We start from the raw sequence: 12,612 nt of genomic DNA, 5'->3' as shown, positions 1-12,612 counted from the left end.
GCATTTTTATGCATTTCATTTATGCATATTCCCATGAATTTTATTATGTTTAGAAAGAATAGAAGAGTAGCAAGAAGAGAAAGAATAGAAAGAGTAAGAAAGAAAGAAAGGAAAGAAAGAAAGAAACAGAAAGAATTAGAAAGAAAGAAAAGAACAGTGAGAATTAGAAACAGAGAAAGAAAGAAGAAGAGAATTAAGTAAGGAAAGAATAAAAGAAGAAGAAAAGTTAAGGGATTTACTTAATAAGCATTTTTATGGTCACCCCGTTGTTTTTCCATGTTTTTGCAGGAAATAGGTGAGCAGCGGTTGGAAGGACGTCGACAAGCGGAGAGAATTGGCATTACTATCCACCATTGCTAAGTTTTTGTACTTGTTATTTTGATATATGTAAAGAATTATATTTTGTATGTAAAGAAAAATTTGGGCCCAACTATTTTCATATGCTAATTATGTATGTTTTCATAGTATATGTTATAAAATATACTATTAGAAAGAAGTCATTACAACTTTACACGAGAAGCTGAAGGGTAATGGGGTAATATAAATGAAATTGGTTTCATGAGCCCCAGCTCATTGTCAATAGTAGGCAGCACTAATGCCACGGGAACAAGAACCTAAAGGGCAAAATTGCTTGCTAATCGGTTGACAAGTGTGAAGAACGAGAATTTAATCATAGTGCCATACAACATAGGGTTAGTAATTCATTGATTTCCTTACCTTTATTTGTGCTTGAATAATTTGTTTTTAAGATTTAAAAGCAATGTTTGTTCTAATTTGTTTATTTGCGATTTGGAGAGTTTACATTTTTGTTATTGGGTTATGATAGACCCCTAAGGTTATTGATAGACGTCCCATTAAGAAGGTGTATCAATATAAAGGGCATAAGGGTAAAAAGATGTGAGAGTGCATGTGTGTTAGTGGAGGGTCGTTAGTTGTTATTTGCGTGTGAAGAATCAAACGGTTAGTGTAAGGAATTGTTGGGACTATAGTCTATTACTTTCCTTTTGTTGTTGATAATTGTTCTTATGAATTGTCATTTCCATTCACTTAATACAATATAGATCTGTTTCCAAAATTACATTGCTCTATTTTTCTACATTTTTGCCTATTGTGTTGTTGGGTTTGTGTGAAATTGTGAGAGTTCCATCAGTTATTTTCTGATTTGTGGTAGGGATTTGTTTGAGTGTTGATTGTATACTCTGGTGTGAATCTGAATATAATATATTGTCTTCATGCTGAAATCTTATATTGTTTTTCTTTTGGGCTGATAAACTCTTGTTGGGTGATTATTCTATTGCTTCTTTGTAGTAGTTGTGTTGGGTAATTATGCAATTTTGTTCATAGGTATCATTGGGTTCTTGTTTCTATTGACATGAAGACTTTAACTGTGTACTATCTTGATTCCTTGAGGGGAGATATTGGGTAGGATTTACAGGAAATAGTGCAAAAGTTAGTAATTATACTTATATCATTTTTAATACTCTATATAGTATCAAATACTATGTGTTAATTTCAGAAGTTGTTTTAACTTTCACAGTGGTATCTTAATCCATTATGCCCTAAAGGTTTCCCAAAAAAAAGGCTAATATCTCGTGGCAAAAAGTATTGGTGCATAGAATTGTTGTTATCAATAGCAATTAATTTTCATTTATAATATTGTTTTACCTTTTGAATATTAATGCTTACTTTCGAATTAATTTTGTGTAGGGACCCATTCAACTAGGAAGCGTTGAGTGTGAGTTTTATATAATTGGATACATGAGAGATATAGTTGAGAATGGGTTGACATTAATGCAAAATAATATAAGTCTTTTTTGTTTTGTTTTTTTTTTCGTTTTGAATAATAAGATATAGTTGATATTTGTTGATTAATCTTATTGTGTTTACTTTTATAGTTCACGGGGAAAGAAACATACGAAGATGCAGAGGTCAATGAAGTCAAAGCAGAATGGCCAATGTACGTATCAAACTTTTCTTAGTTGTTGTTTCAGTGATGTCAGAGGCCAATGAGGGCAAAAACTATGTATCAAACTTTTCATTACTAAATTGATTAATTTTCATTGTTGTTTATGCAATATTGTAAAATTTATACTATTTTTCAATATTGTTTACTCAGAGCAACAGTAATACATGTACCATTCGATCAATTGTTTGATGTCTCATTACATATTGTTGAATGGTGATAATTTTTGGAAGGATAAATATTATGAAGCATTTCATTCTTGTAATAATAAAGAAATTTTACCAATTTAATAAAAAAATAACAAACAAAATCTTGACAGTGTGAAAACTGTCAACAATTTGGCTAAAATTCAAAAAAAAAAAAAAAAATCCTTGAAAATTCGGCTAAATCCTTGATAGTTTGACATTTAGCTAACTGTCAAAGATTTGGTTAAAATTCTGCTAAATCCTTGATAGTTATCGAACTGTCAAGGATCTGTCAAGAGGTCATTAACAGTTCAAAAACCGTGATGACCCTTTCTTGACAGGGGCTACAACGACAATTCAAAAACTATCATTGTACCTCCTTCTTGATAGGTCATACCCATCAAGAAAAGGCTTTTTTTTCTTGTAGTGTGTAGATTATGAGGTAATATTCATAGATTTTATCTTAATCTTATGAGGAAAGACATCTCCTAATTGCCTATTGTCTAATAAGTTCTTGCCTAATCCTAGTTTCTCCAACGAAGAGGAATATCTTTCCTATACAACCTCTTAATAAAAGGAATATTGTAAGTCATTATTGCGATAATAATTAGAAAATCCTAGAAGAAGGGCATCCCTTTTGGAATAGAGTCATAATTGGATAAAGGATCAAGGTGAGAGAAGAAAGCTTGAGAGAGGAATATCAGTCCGAATAGCAAGAAGATTCCCAGCTTTCTCACATATAGTACAATGTCGACAGAAGCCAAATAATTCGGATTATATTCTTATGTTTTGATCTAAACCTACAATCACATATGTTTTGATCTCTCCTTTTTATGGTTAAATCAGTAATATCCCTTTTGTTTTTCCTTAGGAAATATAAGTTAAGAAATATAGCCCTGATCGTAAAAATTTCCTGGCTATGCCCCTACTAACATCATATCAGTAACAAGAATAACACACCTCAATTTTGATATTTGAATAAGTAAAATCTTCCAAATTGATATGTCTAAGGGAAATTTACACAAATTTAATTACAAACTACAAAAAAATTTGTTGCTCTTCAAAATATGTACCCATTGATCTCTTCTTTTGTCTGAAATTATGATTGGAATTTATAAACTGATATAATTCTTGGCTTAACTAATTAATATTGAACATACTAATTAAATTATATGTTGTTGCTGCACAACCAAGACTGAAAATTTCCCAGTTAAATCTTTTGAAGCAAGCAAGTCTCCCATAATTCCAATCTCTGGAAGCTCGCTCCATTCTTTGAGTCCTGAAGTTTGGGGATCTTCTATGTTGTATCTTCTCCCAACAATGATTAGATCAAAATCATCAACTATGGAATGAACAATGTCCACTGTTTCGTGCCCATCGTTTATGAAATGCTCAATGTAGCTGATATAATCACTGCTCCTAGCATATTTGAGAACCTTAGAATCAAGAATTGTTTCCCAGTCTGCTTCGCTGTCCTCACTCTTGCCAATGAATTATGCCACTGTAAGCCTAACTTTGGTGTTCCTAGCCATTCTTTTGTTTAGTATTAATGCCTTGCGGTCATCGTTGCCACCAAAAAATATCATAACAGCTTCGGAGTATGATTCTACTGGTGCATCCGAATAGATGGGTCACCTTATGTTGCCATGATCGATGAGGATTCCTACGGAACAAGGAGCCTTTTCCAAGACTCTGAGGTTTAGATTCCTGATGGTGTGGTCTTCGGATTCAAGCGAGCCATCAATGTACCATGTTCTATGAAATGGGAGGATGATAAGCATTGATGCGTGATTTTGACAGTAATGACTTGCACGTGCAAAGTGCTAAGCTGCTCTTAGAAATTACACGTGATATGATTGATTCAAGAGTCAAGACAAGGCTAATCAGTATAATTGAATGCAAAGACTGAATAATAAATGGGAGGTGATTTTTAAAGTGGTTCGGATGCTTAAAGAGATTCCTACGTCCATTGTTTTCTTTTATTTATGAAAGTTTAAAAGAGGTCGCATATAGCGAATAGTGAGCATAGGTACAATAACTGAGTATTCAGAGAGAATGTCAATTTAGTCTCTTTCTCGTAGGTTATCTTTGCTTTGAAAATAGAGATTACAATCGGAATCAGAATCCTAAAAATGAGAGAGGGAGTTCTCTATTTATAGTAGCTGAATTCAAGGTAACGATTACAAATCTGCAAGTGGGTAAGTGTCGTGCAAGTCCTTCCTTGCCTCCCATTGGCTGATAACTTAGGAAATATCTTCACGTGGAAAGGTGTGCGGTCTTCAGTCACTTATAGATAAAACTTGAATCTATTAAGTTCATGACAACTGTATCCTTTCTATCTTGGGGAGACATGGCAGCTCCTGGACGACACAAAGCCTTCCAGAACTCTAATTGATGCTTGTTGATGTAAGCTTACATCAACCTTGATTTTTTAGGTATAACAATAAGGGAGGCAAGCATGTCCAGTGTAAGAGTGCAAATATCTCCATGCATGAACTTTGATGGTGAGATAGCTGTGAAGGCTTTCAATGTTATAGCTTCACAATGATTTCCCACAAATTTCTTAAAAGAAAGAATGACATTTAAAGAGTACTTACTAGTAACCAGTGAGGGTCTTGCTTCTCTTTTGATGGGAAAGGAAAATTGGGCCATCAACTCCCCTAAGCTTGATGAGGTGAAGTACACTAATAGATGTTCAACATGTGACATTGTTTGGAACATGGCTGCAAGTAATAATTTGTAGTTCTGCATCAAGCTTGGCATCTATATTTTTCCTTATTTGATAGCTGACATATTTCTATGAAGGATCATACAATTTTCTCACTAAAACAAGCACGATGCTTGCACTGATAGTAACAAAAATAAGTCTTGCTTGGAATACTTCTGGAGACAAAACCTGAATTTGATAATAAAAACATGTAGAATGTTACTACCCTGATTTGATTGAAGTAAAAATTAAGTTTTAGATTGGCTTTCAAGTTTGATTAAATACCTTTACATCACTCATGAATGTATAGGCAGTTAGCTCAACAATTCCTTTGGCGCTTAATATGAAAGCAAGAGCAAATTCACCAGGCTTACGCATTTTCTTATACAATAATAGCCCCAAACATGATAGAAATTTAACCATTAAAGTCATAGTAGAAAATACTGCACGCTCTTTTACCATTTCGTTTCTGAAATCAAGACTTGACTTCTATAATCTCATGGAACATGTTATGACAAATATTGGTAGAAAAAAACTTGAAGTCATATACTCACCAGAGCAGACCCTAGTGGGACCTGAAGTCCATGAGGAACAACCAGACCAAGAACATAAATCACCATCAACGGTCTATTCTGATTAAAACTTCAGTAACAAGCCTCATAGTGAACAATAACATCACTGTTAGTGCATAAATGTAAGTTTGGTTTACCTGTCGGCCTTCAGGGGTCAATTTCACAATCAAAAGCATTGTTGGTTAGAGCACAATCATAAACATTAAAAAGAAAAAGATTACAGTTCCTAGTTCAGGAGAAAGGGATGTAGGAATTCCATGAATTGTTCCTAAAGAAACGGAGGCACCAGTTAGACAAGTAAAACCAAGAAAGTTAGCGATAATCGCGATTGAGAGTGCTATTCTACCAAGTTATGAGTTTAGGATTTCAGTACCATGAGAAGGTAATGAATGACTGGATAAGATGTCATATAAAACAATGGTGAAATATACAAGATGCTGGTCAATTCTTTCTGGTTGTTTATCACATTACTATGCTTGATACGTTGTATATCATTAGTGGGAGGATCGATATAATAGCCAGATAACAAGCCTTTGAACCCTAGTTACCATGCTCATGTCCATTTTCACTCCACTAAAAACACAAAAAATGTATAGCCAAACGCCCCTAAGGCGCTAAGCACTGTTACACTGTCTGGAGACATAAGAATATTTGACCATTGCTTTGGAAGTATTGATGAAGTTGGTGATAACCTATTGGAAATGGGACAAAATCCGGCTGAACGTTCAAGTTGCATTTTGGAGCCAAAGTTTCTGTTTTGTTTTGTTAGGCTGCAGTAGTTGGTGCAGCAGATTTTAAGGCGATCAAGTTAAAGGTTATTTGACATGTTTTATTGAGATTAAGACTTGATTTGGTATATGCATTAGTTGAAATTCAAATGTATTATTTTTTTTTTTGTAATGCAGTAGGTAAAACAGTGTAACTCTTGTATAAAACTTTATGTTCAGTGAATGAAGTCAGTAGTGTGAAAAACTCTCATGTGTTGTCGTCTCTTTCCCTTTCAAATTCTCTCATTTTACTCTGAATATTTCTTCCTGTGAACTAACAAATGGTATCAGAGCTCTACTGATCTTAAGGGCCTGATAAACTCACATTTTCTCACTCACTTTCTCAACCTCTATTACGCTGAAACCAGCCATTAAGTTCCACACAACCTGACTCTATGGCACAACACAGAACCTCCCTTACTCTTCCAACCTTCAATAGGGATCAATATCACATTTGGGCTATCAAAATGAAAAATTTCCTAAGAGGACAAGGATTATGGTAGTATGTTGAAGAGGATAGACAACCACCAGTATTGGGGCCAAACCCTACCGTGAACCAGATTAGATTGCACAATGGAGAAGCCACCAAATCACCTAGAGCCTTGTCTCATATCCATGCAGCAGTGACTGAGCAAGTGTTTACAAGAATCATGGCATATGAGACAGCCAAAGAAGCATGGGATAAACTCAAGGAGGAGTTCGGTGGCAGTGATACAACAAAGAATATGCAGGTGTTGAACCTAAGGAAGGAGTTTGAAATGCTGAAAATGTAGGAGTCAGAATCAGTAAAGGAATATGTGGATAGGTTGATGAATGTAGTGAATAAAATCAGATTAATGGGAGAGGAGATGACAGATAAAAGGATAGTGGAAAAGGTTCTTGTTAGCCTACCTGAAAGGTTTGAATCTAAGATATCCTCACTTGAGAATTTTGACACAAATCGCTCTCACTGATTTAGTGTATGCCTTGCAAGCTCAAGAGCAAAGGAGATTGTTGAGGCAAGAGGACTCGAGTGAGGGTGCAATGGTGGCTGGATTTAAAGGTAAACCAGGTCATGGTGGAAGCAAGAGGCCTACGGGAGAAAAGAAAGGAAATGAGAGGATGGCCAACCAGTGGACCAAACTGACTGGAATGAGAGAGTTCCCACCATGTGCTCACTGCAAGAAGAAGGAGCATGGTGAAAAAATGTGCTGGTTTAGGCCTAACATTCAATGTAGAGCATGCAAACAATATGGTCACATTGAAAAGGTGTGCAAAAATAAACCAAATCAGTCAACACAACAATCACAGATTGTGGAGGACCAGCAGCCAAACTCATATTCTGAGCAACTGTTTGTGGCTTCATGCTGTGCAGTTCAAGCCCACAATGATGATTGGTTGATAGATAGTGGGTGTACCAATCATATGACAGCAAACCTGGAGGACTTTGTGAACTTGGACAAGTCTTACCATTCCGAAGTTAAAGTTGGAAATGAGGAGTTTGTGGTTGTGAAAGGGAGACGAGATATTGCTGTGCAAACAAAAACACGTATCAAACTCATTCCCAATTTTTTGTATGTGCCTAATATAAGCCATAACTTGTTTAGTGTTGGACAAATGATAGAAAGGAAGTATGTCCTGCACTTCCAGGATCAGTTTTGCACAATCCTGGACAGTGAAGGCAATGAGTTAATGAGAGTTAGGATGATGGGAAAAAGCTTCCCTATTAGGCTGAAGAAACCAGAACCAGAAGCATATGTTGTTAAGGTAGATGAGTTAGAACTATGGCACAAAAGATTAGGCCATTTCAATTATCATAACCTTAGGGAAATTCAGACGAAAGAATTGGTCTGTGATCTGCCTGAAATTGCAGAAACCAAAACCATATGTGCTACCTGTCAACTTGGCAAGATGAGTAGATTACCATTCCCTACAAACAAAGCCTGGAGAGCTGCTGAGAAGTTGCAGCTTATCCACACGGATGTGTGGACCTATGCAAATACCATCCCTAAATGGAAACAAATATTTTATCCTTTTCATTGATGATTACTCCCGGATGTGCTGGTTTATTTTTTGAAACTGAAGAGTGAAGTTGCAGTGGTGTTTGAGATGTTTAAATTGCAAGTTGAAAAACAATCAGGTCTAAGCATTAAAATTGTTAGAAATGACAATGGGAGTGAGTATACCTCCACTGAATTTGAAAAAATCTACAGGCAAGCTGGAATTGTTCACTAGTTCAGTTGTCTCTATACTCCACAACAAAATGGGGTCAGTGAGAGGAAGAACAGGACTATCATGGAGATGGCAAGGTGCTTGGTTGCAGAGAAGAAGTTGCCCAAATCCTTTTGGGCAGAAGCTGTAAATACAGAGGTTTACTTACTTAACATACTCCTTACTAAAGTTTTAACCAATCAAACACCCTATGAGGCCTGGTATGGAATGAAGCCCTCGGTTACAAACCTGAAAATCTTTGGGAGTGTGTGTTATGCATTCATTCCAGAAGTTAAAAAAAGTAAGCTAGATGAGAAGGCCATGACAGGGATTTTTATAGGGTATAGTGAGCAGTCCAAGGCTTACAGAGTTTATGTTCTAGCAACCAGGAAAATTCACATCACTAGGGATGAGAAGGTAGATGAAAAAAGGGATCTGGAATTGGAAGAAAAAAGAAGCTGAAGGAGATAGAAGAGAGCATATTGCAGACATAACAGCAGGCAAATTTGGATGATGATTTTCCAATCAAGGGTACAAGGTCTCTAGTAGAGGTTTATGAGAGATGCAATACAGCCTTGCTTGAGCCTGCAAATTTCAGAGAGGCTGCTAAGTCAGAGGTCTAGAGGAATGCAATGGAGGAGGAGATAAAAATGATTGAAAAGAATGGCACATGGGAATTAGTTGACAGACCAACAGCTAGAAGAGTAATCCAAGTAAAATGGATTTATAAAAAGAAGTTGAGGACTGATGGATCAGTGTACAAACATAAAGCAAGATTAGTTGTTAAGGGTTTTGCTCAGCAATTTAGAGTGGATTTTTTGGATACTTTTGCACCTGTGGCTAGGCATGATACAATAAGGATTCTCCTTGCCTTGACAGCCTAATTTGAGTGGAGAATCTACCAATTCGATGTCAAATCCGCCTTCCTAAATTGTTGGCTCAATGAGAAAATTTATGTGGAGCAACCGGAGGGATATGAAGTGGAAGGGCAGGAGCATAAGGTGTATTTGAAGAGAAAGGCACTATATGGCTTGAAACAGGCCCCTAGAGCCTGGTATAGTAGAATTAATGAGTATTTATTCAGCTTGGGATATGCAAGGAGTGCTAATGAACATACCCTATATGTGAGAAGGCTAGAAAATGAATTCACCATAGTGTCATTGTATGTTGATGATTTACTCATCATGGGAAGCAACTCAACTCAACTTGATGAGTTTAAAATGGCCATGCACAATGAATTTGAGATGACCGACCTTGGGGAAATGTCCTACTTTCTCGGGATGAAGATCCACCAAAGTCACCATGGCATATTTGTTAATCAAAGGAGGTTTGCCAATGAAATTTTGCATAAGTTCAACATGGACAGATGCAAATCAGTGGACACTCCACTGGTTGTAAATTTGAAGCTAAGCAAGGATGATGGAGCTGAGAAGGTTGAGAAAAAATGTATAGAAGTATCATTGGTTGCCTTCTGTACTTGACTGCCACCAGACCAGATTTGATGTTTGCAACCAGTGTTTTTTCTAGATTCATGACCAGCCCGAGTGAAATCCATCTCAAGGCAGCCAAGAGGGTGCTGAGATATGTCAAGGGAAGTGCTGAGCTTGGAATATGGTTCAAGAAGAGTGAAAACCTACAGCTTATTGGATACTCAGATAGTGATTGGGCTGGATGCATTGATGATATGAGGAGTACATCAGGTTATGCTTTCTTCTTGAATTCAGGGGCCATATGCTGGCATTCCAAGAAGCAAAACACCACAGCTTAGTCCACGGCAGAAGCAGAATACATTTCTGTTGCTGCTGCTGCAGTTAATCAGGCTATATGGCTGAGGAAGATTATGCAGGATTTGAGGCAAATTCAAGAAGATCCCACTATGATATTTTGTGACAATCAATCAGCAGTTGCAATGGCAAAGAATCCAATCTTACAAGGCAGAACAAAGCACATCAAAATCAAATTTCATGCTATGAGAGAAGCAGAGAGTAATGCTGAAGTGAAATTAGTCCACTGCAGGGGTGAAGAACAAATTGCGGATATTATGACCAAGGGTCTAACTAAAACCAAGTTTGAGAATTTGAAACTTAGACTTGGTGTTTCCAGCAAGATTATCAAGGAGGAGTGATGAAGTTGGTGATAACTTGCTGGAAATGGGACAAAATTCGGCTAAAGGTTCAAGTTGCATTTTGGAGCCAAAGTTTCAGTTTCAGTTTTGTTTTGTTAGGCTGTAGTTGGTGCATCAGATTTTAAGGCAATCAAGTTAAAGCTTATTTGACATGTTTTTTTTTTGAGATTAAGACTTGATTTGGTATATGCATTAGTTGAAATTCAAATGCATTATTTTTGATTGTAATGCAGTACGTAAAATAGTGTAACTCTTGTATAAAACTTTCTGTTCAGTGAATGAAGTCAGTAGTGTGAAAAACTCTCATGCGTTGTTGTCTCTTTCCCTTTCAAATTCTCTCGTTTTACTCTGAATATTTCTTCCTGTGAACTAACAAGTACTGCTTCAGATAATAATACACCAGCCTGGTTTAGAACAGATTAAAAGGGAAATACAAATTAGTACCTCAAATAATGAATAGCAAATGAGAAATTTTATTAAAGTTCTTGAGAATTGAACATACAATGATCTGGGGGGTCATGACTGGGAAGCCTAAATGTTTAACTATAGATTGAGAGCCTTGACTGAGGACAACTATCAAAACTATGATCAACTGAAGTCTTGGAGATCATGCATAATCAAGCCACCTATAATTTGCATTATCTAATTCCCTCAACAAGCCAACAGAGCTGATCTTTGTATGAACTGGATTGCAACTCTCAGTTGGGTATCTTTGTTGGCTTCCATCGTTGTTCATATTCAAGTGTTAAAAACAAAAGAAGAAAGAATTCAATCTAGAAGAAAAGAGAGGAGAGAAAGTCTCCACAATGAAGAACTTAAGCTGTTTCCTGTTTGTGTTAGGCTTGAATGAACGAATGAAGAATGTGAATGCATAGAGGAGATGAAAGGAAGGGCTCAAAAGTTTCAAATAGTTTCTGATTTTGCGTGGTTTACACATCTAGTTATTCCTAGCCATAATCGATTGCACTGAATTGTATGAAGTTGGTGCCTGCACAAACAAGATCAACTGTTAATTTGTTATACTAACATCACATTGGAACTGAAGTGTGAAATTAATGAGCCTCATCACATTGTTGCCAACTTCCACAACAATTTTTTTGGCATCTTTGCTGTTCATAAACTTGCTTAAGATAACTTATAATGGATGAAAATTAGCACCGAAGTCCATAGCGTTACTATACATAACAGTATTGTAAAGGAAATTTGGTAACAATTCTTATGTTATTGTCGAGAAAGGATAAAATTGGATTGTTTTCCTTGAATTTCGGCCAATGTTGGATTATGTTGGATGCCCGTAAAAAGTGCATGAAATTGCTTTACGTACATATAATATTACATGCCATAATTCAATGTTATTATTTACTATGTAATAGATATATGTTACATTATAAGTTACAAGTTTTCATCTAAATGATAATGTTTTTCGTATCCAAGGAAATTGTTAGAATCATAGAAAATTAGGTTTTAGCGTTATGTAATGGAAAACTCTAATTTGTTTATTTTCGATGTAATGTTGATGTTCTTCCTACCCAAAGAACTAGTTCGAATTCATATGCACATTATTAAATCTAATTGAATGTATATACATAAATTTGAAAGTAAGTTGAGGTTTGATACATTGAGTATTGGTTAATAATTTTTTTTTTTTTTTTGATAACCGGGATGTCTGGGCCAGTTTACGTGCGTCTTTAGAGTCCATTGAACACCCTACAAGTACAATGGACAAAACAAGTCGCAAATGTGATAGGTGACCACTTTATGAGATTCAAATACAAGATCTCTGCATAAACGACCTAGAAAGCTAAAGTCTTGGCATCTGGCCACAATCTAAGTGGTTTGGTCAATAATTTTTTAATAATGTCAATGATTAGTTATGGATCCCAGGCGAAGGATAGGGAGGACTAGCTTTGAGAAAATAATTATACATTATTAAAAAAAAAAAAAACTTATAGGTTTATTTAAAAAATAATTTTGTTGATGCTTGATTTTGGCACCAACGAATTGTCACGTGCGTAACGTTGATTGGCTAAGAAACACACGTGATAATGAATATATGAAGTGAAATAAATGCAAAGGGAGTTTTTTAAGTGGTTCGGATGCTAA

General features: G+C 35.9%; 1 pseudogene; it reads right to left on the bottom strand.

The window, feature by feature from the left end:
- Positions 1–3,311: 3,311 nt before the first annotated feature.
- LOC116104929 lies at positions 3,312–5,475 on the bottom strand (annotated as a pseudogene).
- Positions 5,476–12,612: the final 7,137 nt, after the last annotated feature.

The sequence above is a fragment of the Pistacia vera genome, unplaced genomic scaffold, assembly GCF_008641045.1.
Source record: "Pistacia vera cultivar Batoury unplaced genomic scaffold, PisVer_v2 Contig489, whole genome shotgun sequence".
Classification (NCBI taxonomy): Eukaryota; Viridiplantae; Streptophyta; class Magnoliopsida; order Sapindales; family Anacardiaceae; genus Pistacia; species Pistacia vera.
Note: the sequence above shows the minus strand (reverse complement) of the source record. Positions and strands in the feature narration are given on the sequence as shown.